Below are 26,189 nucleotides of genomic sequence, written 5' to 3' on the forward strand. Positions count from 1 at the left end.
ATATGCTCAATCAGAGATGGCACTTAGAATCTTCCCTTTCTCAATGGAGAAAGTGCTTTGACACTATTTGGAGTGCCATTACAGAGCCCAAGATTGCCCACTTTGCTAGGTGCTTGGCTTTTCAAGGTCTTTCCCTTGGGCCTCGACTCAAGCATATTGGGGTTCCAGATCCTAGGTGTCCATTTTGTGGCCAACCAAAGTCTTTCCTGCATATTTTCTGGTTTTGTAGACGTGCTCAAAATTATTGGGACTAGATTCATGATTTTTTTAAGCTGTTTCGACCTGAACCCTTTTCTTGGCACATGGTTATTTTGGGGGATTCCCCCAGGATCCCTAGAAAATTTACCCAAATTTGGCATACCTTTAGGATGGAAATTTTGTTCACTCTGTGGAAAGATAGAAATGCTGTTCTTTTCACTCAGTTTTTTTGATATAAATATTGCTATGTATGCTAAGGCGTGCATTTGTAATAATGTAATGATGCAGATTCAAGTACAAGCAAACAAGGTGGCCCTGGAGGTGGCCCACCTTCAAGAGCTTCTTAATCACTGGGGCAATGCCCCTTGTACTGTTGCCAGGGTACCTCCAAATGCCTTAGTTGATACCATGATGCCCAGAGGCCACTGCTAGAGCTGCACTTCTTTAGGCCGCCGCTCGCATACGCTGCTTTCCCAGGCTTCCCGCCACTGCTCTACCGGTGATGGCGATGGTGGGTGGAGGCACTACTCGGTTTCCTCGCCCTGTGGTGGCACTGGTTGGTCCTTGGTGGGTGGTTTCTAAAAAGTGGCCTTTTTGCGTAGAATTGGTCATCTCTCCTTTGCGGCCTAATGCGAAGGATGCTGACCAGGCCCCTGATGATGTTGCTGACGGCTGGACTGTTCCTAGCCCACTTGCCAACCCCAAGGATGACTGGGGATTTCATGATTGGGATGAACCACCCCCCTTAGTTGGCACTACTTTAGTTGCCTGAGGTGTTGCTTCTTCTTTTTTTTTTGATGAATATTTTTTGATTTCGGCTTCGATTGTGGGAACTCTTGCAAGGTGATCTTGTATTCCCGGGCCCCTTTTTCGTGAATTTTAATATTAGTGTATTATTTTTTAATAGAAAAGCACTATTCATCAAAAAAAAATTCAAAATTTGTTTTCATAAATTTTAAATAATGTTTTTTTTTAATGACTAACATATTTGTCTTATTATTTTATTAATAAAAATATGTTTATCTTTCCATTCTTTTATATAAATCAGATTTTATTTAAATACCTTTGTCCTTGTATTGTTTTATTTATACTAGGTTAAACTAAAATAGTAAGATTTTTAATTTATTTAAACTAGTGCTATTTAAATTTATTTATTAATCATACAACTTTTACATGGAACTCAATTTATTATTTTGTTTATTTTGATAAGCTTTTGGTTTACAATTTATTTAAATTGTTTTTGAATTTAAAAGTAAAAAAGTACATATATTTTTACTGTCTTATAAACTAATGTTTGTGTTTTTTAATTAAACACTAAAATTTACTTTTAAAGATAAAGTAAAATATATGAACTTTTTAATTTTAACTTAAAAAAATAAATTTAAACATACTAGTTAAGATTTTTAAATGAAAATATATTTTCTTTTACGGTTCAAGTTTGATAGTTTTATTATGATTTATAAATGTGTCCCTTTTTATAATGTTTTAAACCTATTAAAAAATTCTAACTATTTTGAAATTTTATGTATATATTATTTATATTTAAAAGAAAAAGAATTTATATATGAGAATTGTATGACAAATTGTTTTCCAAATTTTAATCCTCGTCAAACTTCATCCAAATTTTATTGTTTCACAACACAAAAATGAACTTGAACTCGAACTTGAACTCAAACCTTGTGACTTGGTAGACCTTTTGACTCAATTTTTATATTTCTAGATGGGCTTTACAAAGGTCTTCCTTGCAAAATCAAGTTTAAACACCTCTACACATTTCTTGGAAGATAAGGTACAAATGTTTACCAAGGCCCTTGGGATCTGCCATCTTCCACACATAGCTTCTAACAGCTTCCTTCTTTTTCCAATGATTGTGTTGCTTCAACACTTCTCACCAATTGCCTTCTTTCAATACTGCTCAATACTAATAGTGAAGAAAATGGCATCCTCCAGCATCATAAACTAGAGACTACCTTTTTTGTCTTTTTTTCATCATCTTTCTTCAATGTTGTACTTTTCCTTCTGCCCTTTCACATCAACTCTTTCCAATAAAACAAATGGATGCAATAGAGAATAGGAAAGGTTAGTTGCCAATTTGGTATGGAAATAGGTATTGGTAGGGGGTATTGGTATGTCGTTATGACAATTTTGTTTAGGTACAATTTATTTGGGGACGACCACACTTACACACACATCTACTCAGTTTGTTCCGTACTTGCAAATTAAATAAGATACTATTCATTTTTTCCTATTTTTGCAACTCCAATCAAAAAACAAACTAGGAACATATGAAAAGAACCAAAATAATGATTCCTTGAATATCATTCTCACATGCATGCCAACTGTTTGACAAAATAATAAATTGGGAAAGTTGTTAAAAAATTGGTTCAAATCGGTAGGGTATTTTATAAAACTCGAGACATAGTCCATACGAGCCTACTAATTTGCATCTAGGATCAATGAATTGACCTTCTATGCCTACTTCAAATTTGATTGCTTCCAAGTCTTGCATTGGTGACTTATAACCATGACACCCAGTGCCTCTTGTACCTCCACAAGTCTCAAAACAATCATCTGTGACACAAATAGTGTTTCGACAACCTAATGATGTGTAAAAGATTAAGTTTATAACACATTAAAATATAAGAAAACATGGCATAGATTAAATTTTTAAATAAATAAAATAATCTAAGTTACTAGATTGGGGACAAGGACAGGTGCGGGTGTGGGTACAAGAACTTGGTATGTGAGTATGTGAATATATTTTAGCACTTTGGCTACATGTGTGTATGTGTATATTTATGCATTATATATTTAAAAAAGAAGAAGAGAAATATACAAAATTCTGAAACTCAATCATTTCATAGTATGATGCTTGATCATTGATCAATGGCAAATGCCAAAGATAATATTAAATACAATTGATAGTGGAAAAATATTCAAATATGCATATATGTACCCAATAATTACCTTGTACGAACCCAAAAGGTACTCATAGATGTACCTGTACCCGGTGCATACCCGATTTTCTTAACAAGAACTCCTTATTTATTCCTAGTCTATGTTTGAGTACTTCCAATTTCCTTCATTCTTCTATTTGCATAGTTCATATGTCTTGGTCAAGCTATATACTCTTATACTGCCACCGATGTTGCTTTCCTACATAATCATTATCATTAGAATATGTTTGATTAAAGTGCCAATCTCCGCTAGTTTATACTCCATAAAATTGAGTTTACTATTATAAGTCTTTATATTAGATTTTATTATTACTTATCTAATCTTATTATTATTATTGTTTATTATCAAATACTATTCTTGAGAGGGGACATTACAATTTTCCTCGCTGAAGGATGGGATATTCATTTTTTTTACTTTCACTAAAAATATTAGTTGCTTCTTGTTCATTAATGAAGGCACCAATTTTTTCTTTTAGCAACCCCTCATGTTGATCCCTAAGGAAAAGTTTCTATTAGTGTCAAACACTTAAGTCATTCACAAGGTATGGTTGTTCAGTCATCATTGCGAACGAGCCATCCTATATAGGCAGAGTCATGTATTAAAGACTTGAATATATTTCAAGTTATGTGTCGAGCCTTAGTTACTGTGGAGCAAGCCAGAGGTCACCGAGTACTCCAGTGATTGCTGAGTTTTTCAGGGACAGTAGTAGAAGCCGAGTGATATAGAGGCCGAAGGACAATAGGATGGAGTAGTTTATGCCAAGCATTAGTATGGTGTAAGTTCCGAGTAACACAGTTTTGCATATTTGTTTGGAATTGCACAAACTTTAAGGTAAACTTTTTTTTTTTGGTCGAGCTAGAAGCATGTTTTAAAGATCGAGGAGCTAATCAAGGAGCTGATTACACACCAAATAGAGGATCATTAATCCCTATTTAAGGCAATCCACTAATCAGAAAATTACGAGGAATAATCGGTAAAAGAAATGAATCTAGATCTTTGATTGGGATCTGTAAGGTTCACCCAAACAGCTATTTAAGAAGGGTTTATGACCTAGTTCAAGAGATTTCACGTGAGTGAGTGTATGTGGAGCAAATTTGATTAAGAGTTTGGTTGCATGCGAAGTATAGAGATTAATCCGACAGAAGTGACAGAGCAGTGCAGTGAACAATTTTGAGCAAAGATAAAGAAGATCAATCATTGCAAGGTGATAATACATTGCATAGAGGAGTATTGATATCAACACTAAAGTGTATACCAAAGGATCAAGTACTGAACATTCTAACAAGTGTTTCAAGGTTCAAGTCTCTTAACGTAGTAGCTTTAATAGGCTTTCGTAATCTCCTTACAAAGTACACACTTAGTTGTGATGTAAAAATCCTTTAATCGAGGTAGGATTCAACAGTCTTTTTAGCTTTTAATTGGCCAAACCCCTCATAGGGTAGATCATCAAAAGTGATCAAATTATTGTAGGTTTAATGGGCAAAGCTTTATTTCTGTAGTAGTGAAGATTTTGTGGGTGTCATCCCCACCACAGTTTTACCTTCACCTTGGAGGGTTTATGCGTTACCAAATCTGTGTGTTAATGTGTTATGTGTTTGTGAGTTTTCATTTATGTAATTAGAAGTTAGATCTGATGCTATGTTGAAGTAAATGATTACATTGATGTGAGGTTAATGCTCAAATGAGGATATATGTGAAGATATGTTTCATGTTTGAAGTGATAAAAGTTTTATAGATCCTGATTCACCCCCTCCCCCCCTCTCAGTATCTCGCTTCCCTATTAGATTTCCAACAACTTCTTGTTTCACACTTTACAAATTCTAATCCCATGCTCACTTACAGTACACAAATGAGCTTTCATTTGTCTATACGATCTCTTAAATTGGACTTTGCATTCATTAAAATTCCAAATAAAAGCCATAACTCCTAGTTGATTAAGCATCAGAATAGATTTCCATAAAAGAGACACTTTATCATTTTTAAATTGTTTGTTTGTCTCAATATCCAATGAACTTCAACTAGTGGTCATTTCCAAATATAATGCAATTTGAATTTTCTATGATAAGAGATTATAAGTTTTGTAATTTAAATAAAAATAAAATAAACGCAACCCCACAATATGTTTAAACTAATGAAACTATTGATGTAATTAATTATCCACCTAATTACACTTTTCTTAGGCTTTCTTAGGATAATGAACAAAATAGTACTCTGCATACGTGTCATTTAGGAAGATACACATTTAGTTGCACATAGTGTAGAAGAATTTCTATTTGAGGTGGTGATAATATTTATCACATTGCACTTTATGTGCTATCTTCTCCTTTAAATGAACTTATCACTTTATCATCCTCCACCTTGCTGCACATGTTTGCACAAACTTTCATTGTACAATGGAGAATGATCTGCCTTTGGTGAACATGTGATTCCACCTTGTGTGGGTTATTATGTTCTCTTATTTCCTTGCCCATATAAGAATACAAATCTACATTCTAGTCAATTCAATTAATTCAAGTATTGTGTCATTGATGAGAATACAACTTTTCTTGTCCATTTTGTCTCTCTTCCTTTTGTGCTATTTACTGGCATCTAGATCTTGGGTTGTTGCTATTGGAAAATTAATACATGGTATTAGAGTCATTGGACATGCCATTTCATAGTCGTATTGGAGAGATCTCTGTGCATATGAAGGAAGGCATAGTAGCAGATCCGAGGACTAGCGATCTTTAGGAGCATCTTAAGCCAAATTTGACCTCATCATTGCATTCAAGAGGCTATTTTGGTAAAATATGATTATAAATTTGCCCATATTGAGTGAAAATGGTTTTTGGGGAAAAATATGTTTAGGTAGGAAGGTTATACAACCTACATACCCGATGGTATGATCTTTGAATTTTTCTTTCATTTCTGCATTATTTACAACTCTGTATAAGTATTTTTTAAAATAAAAAAAATAAAAAAATAGTAGGGGGTCTGTAGACAATCCTTACCCTTTTTAATTTGTCATAGGAGCCATATTCAATTTAGCAGGATCATACCCCTGCATACATTGGGGCCACTACAACCAATGTTTTCTCTTGTTGGCATACTATATGACCTGGCAACCCTTCACTTTGTCTTCAATTGTCGTGATTAATCCTATCGATGACCGCTTCACCTCTTCCAGCCCGAGCACAAACTCCTAGCACTCTGGCTAGCCTAGTTGACCACCTCTTCTTCTCTGAACATGCATCGCAAAATAAGAGGTTTGCAACACACAAACCATGACCCAGGGTTAACATATCACACAAAGTATATCTAGGTGTTTCTTATTCAATCAATTGTTGGAGTGTCGAGTAATTTAAACAGCAAAAAAATTCAATCCACAATGCATGTATTAAATTTCCATTATCACCAAGTTGTTTAACATGTAGGTGCCACCTCAACACCTTTCTGCCACCTCAGAGGACACACATACTTGCCACATCAAAAACAATTCAATGTGGCACACCCAGGCAATACAAAACACAATCACCACATCCTTAGTGAATTAGTATCATGACAATCGAGATTGGTTTTCACCTACATTCATGCATACCTCTTTTATATGTCTCACTTTAATGTTTGTGTGTTTTTTTATTTAAACGAAAAAAAATTTCCACATCCCAATGAATGAGGGACAAATGGTTTTACACCCCTCTTACATATGACAGTTTACTTTGTGATGTTGGTTTTCAAACACTGATAACTTGGCCATATTAACTCCTTTTTCATTGCATTTTTTTATTTGGGTGGCTTCTTGTCCTCTACAAAATGGTGTGGGTGATCTTGATTTTGATGTATAGATGTTTCACAAATTCAAATTTTTGTATTTGTAGCTAATCCTCATCTTTGGAACTCCTAAGGTTCCGTTCGGGCACATACAAACACATTTTTAGGTGATTCTTTTTTAAGTGCATAATTTGTCTTTACTCTTATTTTTCTATTAGATTGTAGCCATTGTGAGTGGACATATCACTTTCAGAACTTGGTCTATTTTGGCACTTTTATTTGATTGGATCTATGATAGATTTTGTGCATTGTTCATTTGAATCAGCTATAGCATATTTGATATAATTGTAAACACTAAAATCAGATGCTTTCCCTTGTTTTGCAGGTGGCAATTGTGCATGTCCTAAGGTGCCAAACTCATATTTTCTTTAGGAGGGGCAGGGGGCTTTAATCAAGTGATTAGTTTTTTTGGGAGGGTGGGGGTTGGGTGTCTTGTGTGATTCTGTCTCTATCTTTTGTATTTTTTCATTATGGGTTCTCTTAAGTTTCCTCATTGGAATCCATATAATTACTCTTTTTGGAAAATTAATACATGGAGTAAGTTAATGGGAAAATTATTAACAAATTATATTGGCGGAACTTTGTTGTACCATCTGATCTTGAAACTGATCCTAACACTCAATTCATTAGCAAACTGAAAATTCTATAGCTCTTGGATTTTTGAGGAAATATGTATCAGAGGATCTCATAGATCACAATGAGAAGTGTAAGACAATTATAGAGCCTTGGGACAAATTTGGTTGATTGTATAGCCAAGTTGATGAGATTAGGGGCTATCATCTTGATAATGATCTCATAATGTTGGACCCCAAGGATTTTGATGTAACCTAAGACTGTCACTAAAGCAAATGAACTAAGAGAAAAGCTCAAGGACTATGGAGCTGATGAGAAGGATATTTAGTTGATATAAATTTTGTTGAGAAAGTTTCCATCAAATCATGCAACATTTAATCCAGCTTCCAAAGCCAGTGGCTGATATACCAACTTCTTGCGAGAAGTTTTGCCCGGAAAGAAAATACATAGTTTTCGTACCAAAATCTCGGTCGAGAAGTTGGCGATATATCATTGAGAAGTCACATACTTCTCCCAAGAAGTTGAAAAAATCTCACGGGAGACCCAGCGAGATATCATTTAGTGGCCTATTTCAAAATTTGCATCCTTTGGAGGAGAGGAGAAGGGTTTTGGTGGAGAGAACTAGTCATTGGATTCCTTGTAGATTGATTGTAAGTGGATTTGAAGTGGATTTGAAGAGATTTTTCAAGGAAATACTAATTTGAAAGAGGGTGGATTCACACTGGGATTGGTTGACATTCAAGATGGTAGTGAAAGTGACGATACCGAGAGTGAGAATATAGATGATGAGTATTCATTGCTAGTGCTAGCACCATCTACATCTAGGATGGATATTGAGTCACAACTACAGCCACAACCACAGTGGACTACCAGGGATATTGAGTCCCATAGTTTTTACTAGAGCTACTGGGAAGGGGAAGAGGAAGATATAGAATGTTTTTATATTGTACTTGACATTTGTATTTGTTTGTCTTTTTACAAAGACAATTTTCTATTTTAGTTTTCTTCAGAGTTTAGAGTCTTAGGCTATGGATGTCAATCGTCAACATTCCACATGAGGATGCGATTTTGTTACATATTGCATTCATTATATATATATATATATATATATATATATATATATATATATATATATATATATATATATATATATATATATATATATATATATATATATATATATATATATATATATATATATATATAGATCTACTTGTTTTCTTTGTTTACTCATTGATTCATTAGATGCATCTCCTTGTTGATTTTGCAAAAAAAATGCATTGTAAATGAAATTTAAGTCATTTTTAAAATTCTCGACATTTTCTCGAGAAGTTACCAATTTATCTCCGATATTTGCCGAGAATGAGATTTTGAATTATGGTTCATTCACTTCACCACCAGTTAATGCCTTCAAACAAATGTTGATCTTAGAGCACTCAATATTGATTGACATGGAGATTCCCACGTAGTTAAAGTCCAAAGCATTGGTGCCTAATCATGAGAATCAATGGAACCAAGGAAAGGGTTACCACAAAAAGAAAAAATAGGGTGACCCAAAACAAGAGAGAAAACAATCATTGTCTCCACAACAAGGAAATTCTTCATCCTCTCTTAAGAAGGAATCATCTAAGAATACTATTTTATAAGAAGGATATTGATGAATTGAAACATCTTCTTAAGAAGAATAAAATTAGTTCTCCTTCAAGAATGCCTACTTCATCTTCTTTTTCACAACAAAAAAAATTCAGTAAGGGAAAGAGTTGCACACATGGAACAAGTAAGAACAAAGGAAAAGCTCTTTCTACTATGACATTTCATGACTCAAACTGATGTCTTCTAGATTAAGGGGCTTCTCATCATATGGCACTTTTGATCTCTATGTTCTCTTCATTTGAGATCTTTGTGCTATGACATGTCATGATTCAGAGTGATGTCTTCTAGATTAAGGGGATTCTCATCATACGACATCCTTTTCCTCTATGTTCTCTTCATTTGAGCCAATCTTGTTATAAAGCTAAAAGAATCAGTTAAAAAGGTTAACTTAGATGACTAGATTTCCTTTGTGCAAACTATCTTCACCTCTTTGACACTTTATGATCAATCTCCTTTTGAAAAACTAGCTACCTTTCAAAATGCACAAATGGCGTACTGTTGTGAGGTTCTCACATCATCGCCCCAAAAATTTTGGGGACCCCCCTTTTTTTGATTGCCTTGACAAATTTTTTTGAAGTTGTCCAAAAATTTTAGATTTAGAAAATTTTACGCCTTGGATGCATTCGGGCCAAGAGAGATGTGGTTAGATTTGTCTTTTTTGAGCTGATCTTAACTTGATTTTCTGGAGCGAGTAATTTTATCATCAGGCCGAACAAATTTCGAAGAACAACACTTGGCAAGATAAATTTACAAATTTTTGGAATTAGACGATTTTATTTTGAAAATTGGATGTAATTGTATAATCTTGAGCATTTTCAAAATGATTTTTTTTTTTAAGATTTAACTGTTTTGGAAAATCTTAAATTTTTTGGTGAAAAGGAAAATATTGTGACTGTAAAATTAAATTGGAAAATCGATTTCGGACGCTATAGAAAATGATTTATTTTGGGAAAAAATTAAATGGAAAGTGGATTTAATTGCAAAATTTTGCATTAAATTGGTTAAAATTGCCTAGAAGATTTTTAAATATTTAAAGAGATTGGTGAATTAAAATTGAAAATTGATCTCAATCTGATTTTAATGATATTTTAATTACCAAAACGTCATTAAATGAAATTTTTTTAACATCTCCAAGGCTTTCTTAATTTTATTTTGCAATTTTTCCTCCTAACCGGCAATTAAATGTGCAAATTTCACTATAGGCAAAATTATTTTTGGTTTTGCATTTAAATTGGGACCATTAATGAGACATTAATTTAATTGTCTTCTCTTATAGGTGCTCGTCGGCCAGCTTGGAGGAGTAAAAGGAAAATGGTATAAGAGGGCTCCTACCTCTCTCATTTCTTCATTGCATCACAGCCTTCTTCTCTTGTGTTTAGCAATTTTTTTTGGAGCAGCTTTCTTCTCTTTATTTGGCAATTTTTCCTTGGAAGGGCAGCTCTCTCACATGGCGATTTTTCTCTTGGAAGACAATTTTAGACTTGGCGATATTTTTTCCTTGGAGCGGATTTGTCATTGTTTTGGCATCAATTTCCTACTTGCATAAAGGGCTACGATTTCTGCCCTAGGCAATTCGAGGTAGATTTGAAACTTCTTCTTGTTTGGCATTTTTTCAAGGACTGATTTTCTAGCAAAGGGCTGCCATTTTTTGCACCAGATCTGGGCGATTTTACTTGGACAATGAAATACATGATCAAAAGTCCGATTTTTGGCAAAGTATGGGCAGTCTCAAAGAGATTAAAATTCTGATTTTGCAAGGAGGATTGAATTTTCTATAATCTGATCCGAATTCAAAGAAGGCCCGATTATTGGTAAAGGCAAAATCAAGGTAAAATTCAATTCGTTTAGAGCTGAAGGTTGGTTTAAGAGAGGATTTTACTCCTTGTTTTTGTTTGGTTTCGTTTCCCTCATGTTCTTCCTGCATTCATCATCCACCACTTCATCATCCCATCTATAGGTTGAAGTTTGGAGAGATAAGTGTAGATTTCATGATAGGACATTTGGTGAGGCAAAAATAAGCTAGACCACCTTAGGAATGAAGTTGGGAGATATAAGTGTAATCCATCCTAAGGTAACGGAGAGGCAAAAATAAGTGGTAGTCCCACCCCTAGGTTGAAAATTGGAGATTGATAAGTGTAGTGATAGGACTTGGCAAGGTAGAAATAAGTTAGAATCCATTGATAGAAAGAAGGTTGGAGATCGATAAGGGTAGTCCATATCACTTAGAATGAAGGGGCAGAAATAAGTGTTTAGGATGGTAGATGTTAGTGCAAGCAAGAACCCTAAGAGAATGAATACTAAAAAAGAAAAGGAAGACATGATGCCTAAGACCACCTTTTTCTCAAAAGTGAGACGAATAAGTGATACCAATATCAGTATAGTGAACATGATACAGCTAAAGGATAGACTGAAGGAAGGACAATCCCCCATGGCAAAGAAGATTTACAAAAGCAAAATTGTACATGCGGCGGCCTTCACTCCTACCTTGCTCTGTCTAGAATTGGTCATGGAGTGTGCATCCAAGTTTGATTTGGTTAGTAAATCCATCATTTTTGATAAAGGGAAGAGGGTGTTAGCCAACATTGGTAGACAAGTGGTCGAAGAAGCATTCAATATCCCTCAGTACAAAAGCATGATAGTGGTAATGATGGATTAGGCGGCTAAGTTATTTCAGGATAACCAGGAGGCTTATTTCATTTATCTAAAGCAGGATTGGCTACACGAAGGCAAAAAAGGAGTCACTAGGTCATCAAGGCTCACTGTGGCAAATTTCAAATCAGAGTATGGTGATCTCATTCCGTTTCTTAGCCGGATCATGGTGCTAGCTCAAGGTATGCAATTCAAAAAGTGGATGTACTTCTTTATTGATGAAATTGAAAAAGCAAAAAGAAGATTTGATTGGGCAGGGATCATAAGCGAGAATCTAGAATTGCAACTTAGGACCGCACAAAATCAAAAGCAATTCTATATGGCATCCTATTTGTTCTATTTGATTGCAAGATTGTATAAGAACCTTGGGCTTAAGGACTTAGGAGTAATTGGCAGTGGGTCGGGGCAATGTTTGGTGCATGAGTCTTATCCATAGCTTCATTTGCACAACAACAAAGACTATAAGATATTTTTTGATGCCTTTTCCATGAAGACACTAAGGATATTGCAAGGGACACCTGCTAAGAGACTCATCAGAAGCAAAAGAAAAAGGTAAGAAGTATGGGAGTTGGTTTATCTAGTTTTTGCAATTCACTTATATTAGAGTAGCAGGAAGCACAGTTTGTCCCAAGAGACTTCCAAGGTACCCATCCGACAAGGTAGTTTTGATGGAGTTGACTAGGCAACTTGAGCATTATGACAGAATAATGAAACTTAAGGGTGAGACAGGGATTACCTTCTCATTCGGAATTGGCAATGATAGCTGCCCCAATCCTGTCGCCTTTGTAGCTGCGGAGAAAGAATTAGAATGGTATCATCTAGGATGGTATAGAGCAAGGCAAAGATTTGATCCTAATGGTCTTGTCAAGGCATCTCACGAAAATACATTTAAAGATGTTCCTACTATAGAAGATTTTTGGGCCAATGCCCGAGATGGCTTTCATGTGAAAAAGCTAGCTTTCTCAAGATTGTCGGTGAACATGATGAGAGATATTAGATGGAGAGGCCTTGATATTCCTAAGCAATTGGAGGATGATGCAAATGTGTTGAGAGAAGATTATGATACATTGGAGGGAACAAAGTTGAATCCAGTCAATTGGGATGATCATCTTTTTTATCCTTCCTTGGAGGCAGTTACAAGGACAGTCGATTTGCACACTGAGACGTGGTACAATGGGAAGTTAAGGAAACTATGAAGTCAGAGGGTACACCTTACTTATGAGAAGATGAAATCAAAGGAAAATCCACCGGAGTCAGTCGGACAAAAAGGTGAAGAAAGTAGCCAGTAGCAAGGAACGTTAGAAGCAAGAAGAGAAGTTTGGAGGTTGAGAAAGGTAAAGAACATCAGGAACCTCCAGTAAAGAGACAGAATATGATACCATCAAGGGAGAGCATAATTGAGGCTAGAGGCCAAGAAGATAATACAAGTGGACAAGGGGCCATGATAGAGGTGAGCTCTGATTTAGAATCAAGTGGTTACAGTGACAGCACCGAGTACTCTCCTTTCTCAGAGAATGAACATGGAGATGACACGGTAGTTACTAGTGAAGAAGAAGATGCACCGATTGAAATTGAGGAAATAAGTTAGGCTCCCAAGGCCATTGGCGATGCTTTGCTAATCAAACTAAATCTAGATTTGGGGAGATGCACTGCACCACTATGGTTAAGGCAAATGCTTATGCTGAGAGGCGAGGTAGTAACTGCCCGAACAATTGAAGACATCCAAGGGTTAATGGAAAAGGGTGATAGCGAGAACTAGAGACAAATTGCAAAAATAGTGGCAAAGCTGATTAGGAGTGACAACGATGGTCATTGAAAGTTTCAGATTGCTATACCAATGGTTAGCAAGGCATTGGATGAGATTGTAGCTCAGAAATACGAGATAGTAGAATGTAACTTGGGAAGAAACACGGATGACATGGAATGTGAGGAGATCTAGGAGGGCATAGTTTCAATCAGAGAAAGGTTGAGGAAGGCAAATGAAAGGATCATAAAGTTGGAAGCCGAGAACAAGTATTGGAGAGATTGCTAGCCTATCCAATAGTTGCACCAAGCAACCCTTCCTCAAGATAGCGGGAGCAACATAGAAGAGATATTGGCTCAGCTGCATGAAGTCAAGGATTGGATCCATGATACAATCCAAGAGAGGCGAAATTTCTTGCCTTCCTTTGTCTCAACATTTAGGTAATTAGTGGCTATTAGAGATAAATTCAAAATATTTGGAGGTGAGAGGAAGGATTTCCCTCCAGTCAAATACTTAGCCATCCCTAGACTACAGGCATTCATTGAGCTACTGGAGAAATATTTGGAAAAAGCCAAGTTGATAGATGAAGGAGGATTGAGTACAGTGGAATCTTTGTTTGTTGCCTTGACTACCAGATTGAGAATACTTGAGGAGATACAGAATGCAATCACACAACATAGCCCAGGCATTGACACTTCCATTTCAACCATGATGAGTAATGTTGGGGCTGCACTTGAAGATATCAAAGAGGAGAGCATCAATGAGACAGAGTTGGGATCAAGATTGGATGAGTTGGGGAAGGTTGCTATCAAGAAGAAACATTTGGACACCCTTGCCTCCCTCAATGCCTTTATTGGATATGCAAAAGAGTATGAGGACCATGAGAAGATACTGCAAGTAGCAAGCAGCAAGCAACATGATGAATTCAGTTGAGCTCAAGATGAAACACACACCTTGTCCTCCTATGAAGGAAGTCAATGAAAGGCTAGCCAAATTCATTGCTTTGGCTAAAAAGATAAAAGAAAAGGGTAGATTTATATTAGGAGATCATTCGATGTAAGCCCAAGTGGCAATTTCTCCCTCTTCTTGGATAGGACAAGTTTCTAGTTTTGATTGACTACCATTTTGGTGCCTTCTCATTGGTTGCCACTTTTCCTTTTTTCCATTGGTCCATTGACGAGGTGGCGTCTTCTCATTGGCCGATGGGGTGGCAACCCTAATTAGGGTTTCTTGGATCCAATCTAGATCGTTCATTTTGCCTCTTCATCTCTACCGTTGATTGTAAATTTTTGCCTCTATATAAGGCCATTTGCTCTCATTTGTAAAGGGTCAGAGAAAATTGTTGCTAAGATAATACCAAAATCGCTTCTCTTTATCATTGTTGTTACTTGCATGGTGATTAAGAACATTTGGTGTTATTGCATGGTTTCTACTTCCAATAGTTAGAATTAGATTTCCTTTGAAGTTGTTAAAGTAGATTTTATTTCAAGAAGTTGTTAAGTAAGAGTAAGAGTAGATGGATAGTTGCATGCTGATATTAGTGGATGTTTGATAGGGATCTATAACTAGGCCACTAGCATCCTAGCGGCTTGTTAGGAAGCCTTGTGTTGTAAACTAGTCCTTTTCCCTTTGAATCATTGCATCTATAGAGGTAGAGCCGCTGGTAAACTTTCATTAGATTCAATCCTCGTCCATTTGCTAATCTTTCTATTCATAGGAGTAGGAGTAAAGAAATGAATAGTTTAGTATTTGGAGCTTTGAGGAAAGAAGTAAAGAAAGGCATCATTGGTAGACACACCACCCCCATCACCACCACCATCAACATTATCTGGCAGTCATATATTTTACAAACCCATCACCATCACACCCAAATTCCAAGTTATTGTTGAATGAACAACATAAGGCTGCCTACGTGATTACCAACAAATCACATCGATAACTGAGTTAGTATCCATAGGTGTAAGGAACATTGGTTTTTTTTCCTCATGTGTTCTTGAGTATTAACTTTTTAAGAGAGGAATTGAGTGTTTGATATCTCATATCAAGTGTTCAATTGCTATATGTTATGTAGTGGTACAAAACTGACATCAACATTATCTGGCGCTAGGAGGGCCTGAAAGTGTTTTGTTTAAGGATTTGTTGGTATTCAATTATGAAGAAGAATGGTGCTTCCTAGATCAAATCAACCTAGAGCAACTTGGAGAACACTCCAAGACCATATTGTAGCTAGTGTGTGCTCAATTGCTTGGGAGGAAGGTGAGAACACTAGAGAGTATCTGGACACCGTTGACATATTGAATCATGAAGAAAGGAAAGCATGAGCTATTGAAAGGCAAATTCAAAAAAGGTTGGAGCGTTAAAGAGAACTAGAAAGGAAGCTTGAAAGAGAAAGGAAAGCATGAAGACAAGCTCAAGCTAATGATGAGGAAAACTCAAATTAGGAAAATCAATCATTTTTGAATTATAGTCAAGCTGGATAGAAGAATTGGGTCTTTTCCTCCGAAAGGTTTGGAAAACTGCAATTTGATAGAAAACAAAGGATACTGAGATCCACACCACACCAAGAAGAGGATTTACTTGTGTTAGAATTTCATAAGAAATCAAGGAATCGTTGGGTAGCTGATACTTCAAATTTGGCTAGCTCCTCAAGTCAGCCAGTTCATGCTCAAGACAATCAAGCAACAATGGCTCAACCACCATGGATTCAAAACAATGCCTCACCCATTTCATTTGAACAATATCATGATTTATTGAAGAATCCGACAGTATTCTACTCCAAGTTCTTTGTTAATGACCCTAATCATACAATAGAGGAGCATATCAAAGTATTTGAAGATGTATTGTGCAATAGAAGGATTCAACATGAGGATGTAGCATGCAGGCTTTTCCCTTATTCAATGGGGGAAGAACCTTACTACCGGTTTGTCAATTTGCCAATATCATCGATAACAGGATGGGTTTAGCTCAGAGAGCTTTTATTGCAAAATTTGGCATGCCTACCACACAATTGGATTTGCATAGGATGTTTTTGGACATTAGGAGACTTGATAAAGAGTCAATAAGTTCCTTCAACAATTGCTTCTGTAAGGCCTACATGAGATTGCAAGCCTCTTACACAATGATGGAGGCAGGTGCTTTGGAGGCATATTACAATGCCTTAGTCAAACAACTATGTTTACAAGGATGGAAAATCCTGCTCCCACAACGTTGAATGAGGCTTACACTAAAGCAATTGAAATAGGGAAGCAATTAGGCCAACAAGGAATGGAACCTCCAAGTGCTAGGTATCCAAAAATCTAGTTCCACAACTTCCATACCAAATGCCTACAAATCAGTTGGTGGTAAATCTAGGACCTCCGTTGTCTTAGGCACCACCATCAATGCCAGTTTATCTACAAAGTGCAAGTTCATCCACAAGAACACAAGAAGAAAAGGATGAAATGAAGGAATTGATCGAGCAAGTCAAGAAACTGTCTACAGAAGTTACTTATTTGAGAAATCAAAACAGTCAACTCCAATCCTTCCAGAGGAACAACCAAGGAGGTAATCAAGGAAACAATTATCAAAATCATGGCAAAAGTTATCAAGGAGGGTATCAAAGAAATCATCAAGAAGGTGGATACCAAAGGAACTGTCAGGACAGAGACTACCAAAGAAACAACCAAGGTGGTGGTTATCAAAGGTGATGGAACTCTAATTTTTAGAGTCTCCATTTAAGAAATGATGGTGGAGAAGATTGTTTATTGATTATGATATATACGTTTCAATAATATACAAAACAAAGATGGGAACCTTCAGCACCTAAGAAGGGACAAGAGAACACGTATTGGATAGCCAACCTGCACCATATTAAGATACATCAGAGTTATCATATGATAGTAAAGTGCGGCTGTATCATAAATATCAGTAAACAAATGACAGGTTCTCAATGGTTTGATTAACAGAGATGATCCGAAAGAAGCAATGACTCCCAATTGGAATTATTCCTGCAGGCTCTGATAACTCCCTTGTTTTGACAGTGATGGGGGTTAGGGATCCTATCTTTGCTGCATTAGCTATTGTAAAGGGCAGTCTAACAGTGACAGACATTTTTGCAGTTGAGTGGGTCCAAACTGGTGACATTCATGCAGGTCTTACAGTTGCATATTATGGTTTCGCGAGTGATTTTCTAGAGCTTTCAGAAAAGTACCTAAAGCATTTTGGTACTTTGTAGCTAGTGCTCTTAAATTCTTTTGCTTGCCAAAGTACAACTATGAACTTGAATATCTCCCTGTACCAGAACCAACAACAAACAATGGTACTGCTGGTGGAAATCTGGGTTTGCAATTGATGTATCAGAGAATCAATCTGATATGTTTGGAAGAAAATCAAATATTGAAAGATTGCCAAGGGCCTCAAATTTATCAAGTATAGATTCAATTCTGATGACACCAAGCCGAATGTCAGCAGATCTTGATGTAATAACAATGCAGGGATCTGCAACTCCTACTAGACCCCAAAGATTGAAGTCCCGAACAGATAAAGGATGGACAGGACAACGCACAACAAATGATTCTTCAAGATGTTCATAGGGAAATCCAGTAACTCTTGATCGGAAAGACATCTCTTTTACAATGTCTGATCCTGGACCAATATGGGATGTGGAAGCTCAATGGGATACAGGCTCAAAGTGGGATGCAGAGCCAATATGAAAGCCTCACCATTCACTTCTCAGCGACTCTGAAGACAAAACTTCTGACATCAAAGCAAAAGAGAATGTTAGAGTATGAACGGCAATAGAGAAGAAACAATTATGTGCGCAGCCTAATAAAAAAATAAAAAATGAAAGGAATTTGTGTGTTTGCTTGTAGTAAAAAGGAACACAGCATGCTATGTTCTACACGTGACTTCTGCTGGTTAAAGAAGATGATACGGATGATGAACGCGAGAAGATGTCTTTCCCAGGAAATCTTTGACGAGAAGATATATACATCTGTGCAATTCTAAAACCTTTCTCTTCCATATTCACATCATTCGGAAAAACAATCAGCCCAAGCAGGTCCAAGAATAATTGACGGGAAGATATACAAACAAAAAATGCAAATATATTCAAAATTCCACAGAGATTTATCAAAGGGCAGCAATATCGTCAATAAAAGATTAATACCTTCAGCGATAACTTCAGTCGGGCATATGTAGACGACAAACAGGAGGAGTATTACGGCAATAATTATGATTAGTCAGGTTGCATATTAAAGTCAAATGATAAATTTTAGAATCCGTTAAATTAAAGTATCAAAATATTATGTTTTCGGTGGTTAGTATAGGATACAATTATTTAAAAGATGTGATTCAATTCTATAAGAGTCCTAACATGAGCAAATATAAATAAGGGAGAATTTATTTGTAATAAGGGGACATGGTATCATCCGAACATTTTTATTCAATTAGAGAGAAGTATTTTATATTTATTTTATTGTATGGAGAGATAAGGGCAATATTATGATTCTGTAATAAAGTCCATTATTTTATTTTTTAAATAAAATAAAAATGTCTTTTGTTTACCTATAATGGCATGGAGATTTAAACTGCACGTGAATCATCCTTCATAATTATATTTTAAAATTTTGTATATGATTTTGTTATCAGATAAGTGGACATGGTCAATTAGCATTTTAAATTTGATCATCATAGGTGTTGTGAAATATTTAATTGTTTCCGCAGCTATGTCCAGTTTGTCTCAGTGGAGTTAAAATTCAATCTGGACTAATTTAAAAATTGCATTATAATTGGTCTATCGCATCTGCATTATCAAAATTATTGGCAGTACAAGTGCATTGAACATTATGAAGTTGTATGTAAAAGTTCACCGAAGTTGACTCTATCGCCCAAATGAGCAAAGGCACTGGTCTTTTTATTGAAGTCAGAAAATCTATATATTCCTCCTGCAAGCATCAAATTTATTATTATTCAATTGTTCAAAATATTTAACCATTATTGAACATTTCAGTTTCATTTTGATCGAGTTCAAAGACCTTCCCAGCCGAGGAACTCGCAAAGTTTAAATTCGCTATAGAAAACCCTTGAATTGAGTAGTCAGTATTCAAGGTGAAGGTTTACCCGCCTGGGAGTAGCGGAGCCCGAAGTGCAGGGGAATCTAAGCGATTTTTGTTCGTTGGCCAAAATTTGATTGAGAGATCCTATCGGAGAAGTGGCAAGCTCTTGGATTTCCAATCTGCGGTTTTGGGAACCAACAAAAGGAACTATCAAAATAATAATCATCAAGGTAATAGCCAGCCACAAGATCAAGGATATAACAATCAATCTAACCAAAAGAGGACATGGAACACAGGCCCAAACAATGGAAATGTGGTGTCACCATTGGATAATCAAGCCTCAGCGGATAGTAGGTTGGTGGATAGAATATTTCTAGCCGAGTCCGCCATGTCTAAATATTGCAGATTCCATGAGACTAATCAACGTTCGGACTTAGGATGTGCTGAGTTCAAGAGGGCATCTAACCTATTTCAAAACATAATAGATGAGTCAAACAACCAAGAAGATATTAAGGTCACAGGGTATAAAATTGTCCCATCCTCGAGATATGATCAATGCTTGACTTTTGAGATTTCATTTCCACTAGAATTTGAAGCATATGAAGAATAAGGGAGATTTCCTCCCGAGTCAGTCAACGGGCCAGTTAGCGAGGTAATAGATCAAAATGGGTATAACAATGGGTCGGATTCTTTCCCACCTTTGAGTGACGTTCTTCTAGTTCAAGGGACAGGTGGAAACCAAACATTTCAACAACCAGCTAGCAATGCAAGGTTTTATCAAAGAAACAATAAGAGGAATGATGGACCTTTCACATCCTCCATACCCCCGAACAATTTCAATACGCCTCCACACACCAATACAAGTAACATATCAAATTCTTCAAGGAATGCACCCAAGTACAGACATGGTAACCATAACAATGGAGGTGGAATACAGAGTTCCCAACAAAGTATGCAACAAAACAATCAAGATGTTTGAGGATCACATAGTGTCCAATCAACACAAGAAGCAAATAGAGGAACACTAGGAAATAGTGCCGTGAGCAATGATGAGTTGAAAAGATTAGGACAAAGTGTAATTGAGGAGATGAAGAAGATCAAAATCAATCTCCCTTTGTTTGAATTATTGAAGATAATGGAGATTAGAGATACATTCCTTAACAGTTTGAAGGATAACAAATCACGAGGGTCTCACACTCAAAGTGCAATAACACATACTCAAGGGAGGCCTCCTCCTAACTCAGTGCATGTGATCCAAGACATTCCAAGAGGGAACGTGACGAATTCATCTCAAGATATTTCATATAAAGAGATAGAGAACTCTACACAAGAGATTGCATATGGCGACATTAGTAATTTCAACAGACAGCCAGAGCCTCAACTAGTTTATGTAGCCCAAGGATCAACACTAGTGGAATCACTGAATCAAAGGAGTCAAGACCTAGTAAACAATAAGGAAATGGTGAAGAAAGAAGAGGTAGCTCAATTGACAGATTTTGGAGTAAAGCTGAAGCAAGTACATAAGACACAAGTGGTATATTAGCAAGGGAAAGATGAGCCAGCCCCATTCTTGCTATCAGTGAGGATATTTGGGAAGCTTCTGCATGATTGTTTGATAGATTCAGGAGCATCGAGTGATGTCATGCCTTTGAATATTTGTAGAAGTTTGGAAATCACACCTTTGGGATCAAATAGAAAGGTTACTCAATTGGATAAGACAGAAGTATCGGTGTTAGGTGAGCTACACAACATACACATGCAGTTGGCATCTGATCCAAGGATGGAACACATGGTAGATATTTCAGTCATAGATGTGGCTGATACCTATGGATTTATCCTAGGTAGAGATTAGGCCAAAAGGTTGAATGGATACATGGCAACTAACTTTTCTCACATGTGGCTCCCATGGAGAGGACTGGCCAACCAAATCAGAATTGATAGCACCCCAAGGTTGAGATTGATAGTTACTAAGTATGGGGAATCAAATGAAATATTGTTTGTAGAAACAAATATGAACACCTATAGACCTAAGGAGAAAGAAGTGTTGACAATGAATATCATAAGTGAAGGAAGGGATTCCACTGAGATCCTAATTGAGTCAGATCCAGATACTTCATCAGAAGATGGTCAAGGCATGTTCGAGAATTTTAAGAACTTTGTGATTAGAACTATACAACGAGGGGTAGAGTTGGGTAACCAAACATCAGTGAGCGACTTGTTATTGCCCAACTGGTGCAAAATCCACAATGCATTCCATTCAGAATTATCTTGCTCCTTGTGCACAGTTGCCTCAGAACAAGTAGAGAAGAGAATCCCAGGGGCACCAAAACAAGATGATCAACATGGAAAATAGAAGATTGAAACTTTACAAGTTGATGAAGCAGAAAGTAGCATGACGGATGAAACAAAGAACCAAACTATACCACCTAACCTAGAAATGAAGAAAAGTGATGAATTAGACAAGTCCAAGGGTTCCCAAAAGGAGTATCAGGAAAGTGATGATGTATGGACCCTAAGGTTCGATGGTTCCAAAACTAAGCAAGGAGCTGGAGCCGGATTTGAGTTAGTCAGCTCGACAGTGACAACATATTTGGAGGCACATAGATTGCAATTCCCATGCACCAACAATATGGCAAAAGTGATGATGTATGGACCCTAAGGTTCGATGGTTCCAAAACTAAGCAAGGAGCTGGAGCTGAATTTGAGTTAGTCAGCTCGACAGTGGCAACATATTTGGAGGCACATAGATTGCAATTCCCGTGCACCAACAATATGGCAAAATATGAAGCTTTCATTTTAGGCTTGTTGTGTGCTATCAAGAAAGGTGCCACGATACTTCATGTACTTGAGATTCATATTTAGTAATTGAGAAGATAAAGCAGAAGTTTGCTTGCCATGACAAGAGATTGAAAAGGTACAGAAACAGAGTTGGGATTTGATAGAGGACTTTGATGCCTTCAATATCAAGTTTAGCTATAGAGTAAATAATCATGTGGCTAATGCCCTCGCACAAACTGCAAGCTCACTAGCACCAATTATGTTGGACGGCTTGAAGAAATTTAGAGTTGAGTTAGCGTCAGTCCCATCAGTATTAGATAATGTCAAGAACTTCCAAGTGTTCAAAGATGATAGACATATCCTCAAATTCTTGACCAATTCAAATGTCTTCATAGCACAAATCATTGATGGCGAAGTGGATGAAGAAGCAGAGATCGATTTAGGAGTTATGAGCTTGAAGACATACTATTCCAAAGGTAATGATTGAGTTAGAAAGAATATTCGACATAGACCAATTCAGCAAAGTGCAATATCAACCCACGAGGGGTGATGAATGCGAAAAGGTAAATTTGGGAACAAAGGATTGTCCCAAAATAGTTCATATTGGGAAAGTTTGTACACCTAAGGAGAAGGAAGATATACTGAGTTTGATGAAGGAATTCCCAGATGTAATTGCTTGGGAGTATGAAGATTTGAAAACATATGATCCTTCCATCATCACATATACAATTCCACTGAAGGAAGGGAGTAAGCCATTCAGGCAATGACAAAGGCCAGTCAATCCTTTGTTAGAACCATTGATATTCCAAGAAGTAAAGAAGCTGCTAAATGCGTGGATCATCTTCCCAGTGAGGCATTCAACGTGGGTTGCCAATCTTGTCCCAGTTAGGAAGAAAAATAGAGAAATAAGGTTATGTGTCAGTTTTAGGAATTTGAACAGAGCATCAAAAAAGGATAATTATCCATTGCCATCACTAGATGAGGTCTTGCAAATTGTAAATGGAGCACAGGTGATTTCATTTATGGATGGATATTCGGGGTACAATCAAGTGATTAGTGAAGAAGAAGATAGATTGAAGACAGCTTTCACCACGAAGTGGGGAACATTTGGATACAAGAGGATGCCTTTTGGCTTGATCAACATAGGTACAACATTTCAAAGAGCCATGGATTATGCTTTCAAGGACTTAAAAGACAAGTGCATTATTATTTACATGGACGACATAACAATATTTTCAAAGAATAGAGAAAATCACATTCTGGATTTGAGGAAAGTTTTTATGAGATGTAGAAGGTTCAGAGTTTCTTTGAATCCGAAGAAATGTATGTTTGGAGTCACTAAGGGGAAACTTTTAGGACATGTAATTTCAGAAAAGGGTATCATGATAGATCCATAGAGAGTGGAGGCAATTTCCAAACTTGGCGTACTGGCTAGCAAGAAAGAGCTTAAATCATTCTTTGGAAAGATCAACTTCGTGAGAAAGTTCATATCCGCATTCGCTGAGATTGTAAAGCCAATGAATGACATGTTAAAGAAAGATGCAAAAATGGATTCGACTCTAACAGCAAAGAAGGCATTCAAAGAAATAAAGCATGCTATTATTAATGCACCAGTTCTAGTAAGCCCGAATTATGAGAGACCATTCAATATATACTCTTTCGCCTTTGATCATGCATGTGCGGCCATTTTAACACAAAAGAATGAGTCAGGTGAAGAGCACCCAATAGCGTTCATGAGTGCACCTTTCAGGGAGGCCGAATTGAATTATCCAAATGTGGAGAAACAAGCCTATGCCTTGGTGAAGGCGGTGAAGAAATTCAGGCATGACATCTTGAGAAGCAAAGTACATGTAATTGTACCTAACATAGCAGTGAAGACTCTTTTAATGCAAAGCGAACTTGGAGAAAGAAGAGGCAAGTGGGTCACCACTATCCAGGAATATGATGTAGAAATTCAACTGATGAAATTGGTCAGAGGACAACAATTGGCGCAAACCATGGCATCTGAGGGGCATGGACTTGTGCAACAAGTTTACGAATTGGAGGAGGTGCACCTGGACGAATGGTATCAAGACATAATCAATTATTTGTTAAATCACCAATGCCCTTCACATTTGAATCTAGTACAGAAGCGAGCATTGAGATTCAAGAGCAAAAGGTACATGTTGCAGGGAGCAATGCTTACAAGAAAAATCATGAGGGGATATATTTGAGATGTGTTGGAAAAGAAGAAGCTAGAAACATTTTGGAACATTTTCATGATAAATGGGGAACAGGACATGGATCAGATTTGGCTACGACACATTGGATACTAAGAGTCAAATACTATTTGCCAACCTTGTTCAAAGACACTCATGAGCACATAAAGACTTGTCATGTTTGCCAGATATTGGCAAAGAGAGAAAAAAATCCAACAATGCCTTCGTGGCCAATTATTGAGGTGAGACCTTTCGCGATGTGGGGGCTCAACTTCATTGGTCCTATCAATTCACCTTCCTCGGCACAACACAGGTATATTCTACTCGCAACTGACTACCGTACTCAGTGGTCAAAAGCCAAGCTTTCAAGAATTGCACAGTTGAGATTGCCATCAAAATTTTAGAGGAAAGAATCACTACCAAGTTTGGGTTTCCTTCTGCTTTTGTATGTGATAATGGTTTTGCTTTCATTTCCTTGAAATTTCATACATGGGCATTCGGCCATGGGATTATTTTAAAATTTTCATCAGGTTACTATCCCCAGGGTAATGGCCTAGCAGAATCTACAAACAAAAACCTTTTGACTATGATTGGAAAACTTTTAGAAAGGAACCCAAGAGATTGGCACACACAACTAAGATATGCTTTGTGGGTCGATAGAACAAGAGTTAAAGAGTCCATAGAAATCACTCCTTATCATTTGGTTTATAGACAAGACTCTGTATTCCCGATTCAATTGAAAATTCCAACTTTTAAGATTCATACAAGGGTACTATGATGAGAATGAAGACCGATTCTAAGTTAGGTTGGCTCAATTGATGCAGTTAGATGAAAAAAGAGACGAAGCCCTAGAAAAATTTGCAAAACATCAAGGGGTAGTAAAACATTGGTTTGACAGAAAAGTGCAAAACAAGGCCTTTAGGATCTCTGACTTGGTCCTATATTGGGACAAAGCCCATGAAAAGAAAGGACAACATGATAAATTTGACAAGCTATGAAAGGGTCCTTTCCAAATTTCAGAAATTATCGAGGATAATGCATTCAGACTTAAGACACTCATTGGTGAGGATGTCCCATTGCCTGTCAATGGGCAATTCCTCAAACATTATTTCCAAGCCTAGGACTCCATCCAGAGCCCTTTTTGTACATAGTTAGTTTAGGTTTTCTTTCAGTTAGGAGTTAGTTTGCTTTCCATTCTTTAGAGTAGAGTTTGTTTTAGACCATTTGGCCCAAGGGTTAGAGTAGTTTCCCTCTCAGTTGGTTAGAGTAGTTTTCTTTCAGTTGTTTAGTTTAAGTGTTGCAAGGGAACTTGAGTTTAATTTGCATCAAATCATTTGACTTGAGATCTTTTAGCTTCCCTCAATTGGAAAGAAGTTTTGGTTTTGGGCCTTTGCAAGTGCAAAGGGGGTCCATGTTATCACTCGTGGGCAGGTGTGTAGATTTTACATTTTTGGTGACAAAATGGAGTCCGTCTTGTTCGTTTCTCGAGTACATTTGCTAAGGTTCAGAGATTAAAGGATGTGCTTAGTCGTTAGTTTATGGTAGGACTTGTACTAAATGTAGGTCAAACTTGATAGAGGTTCTTAAGTTATC

General features: G+C 36.8%; 1 protein-coding gene and 1 pseudogene across 2 annotated transcripts in view; both read left to right on the plus strand.

The window, feature by feature from the left end:
• AAE18 (acyl-activating enzyme 18) overlaps window positions 1-26,189 on the plus strand; it is a 77,384-nt gene that overhangs the window by 21,801 nt on the left and 29,394 nt on the right. The gene's annotated exons all lie outside the window — the stretch shown is intronic.
• LOC149575847 (sphingoid long-chain bases kinase 1 pseudogene) lies at window positions 701-18,354 on the plus strand (annotated as a pseudogene).

The sequence above is a fragment of the Cupressus sempervirens genome, chromosome 1, assembly GCF_028749045.1.
Source record: "Cupressus sempervirens isolate cs-2001-9-10 chromosome 1, ASM2874904v1, whole genome shotgun sequence".
Lineage (NCBI taxonomy): Eukaryota > Viridiplantae > Streptophyta > Pinopsida > Cupressales > Cupressaceae > Cupressus > Cupressus sempervirens.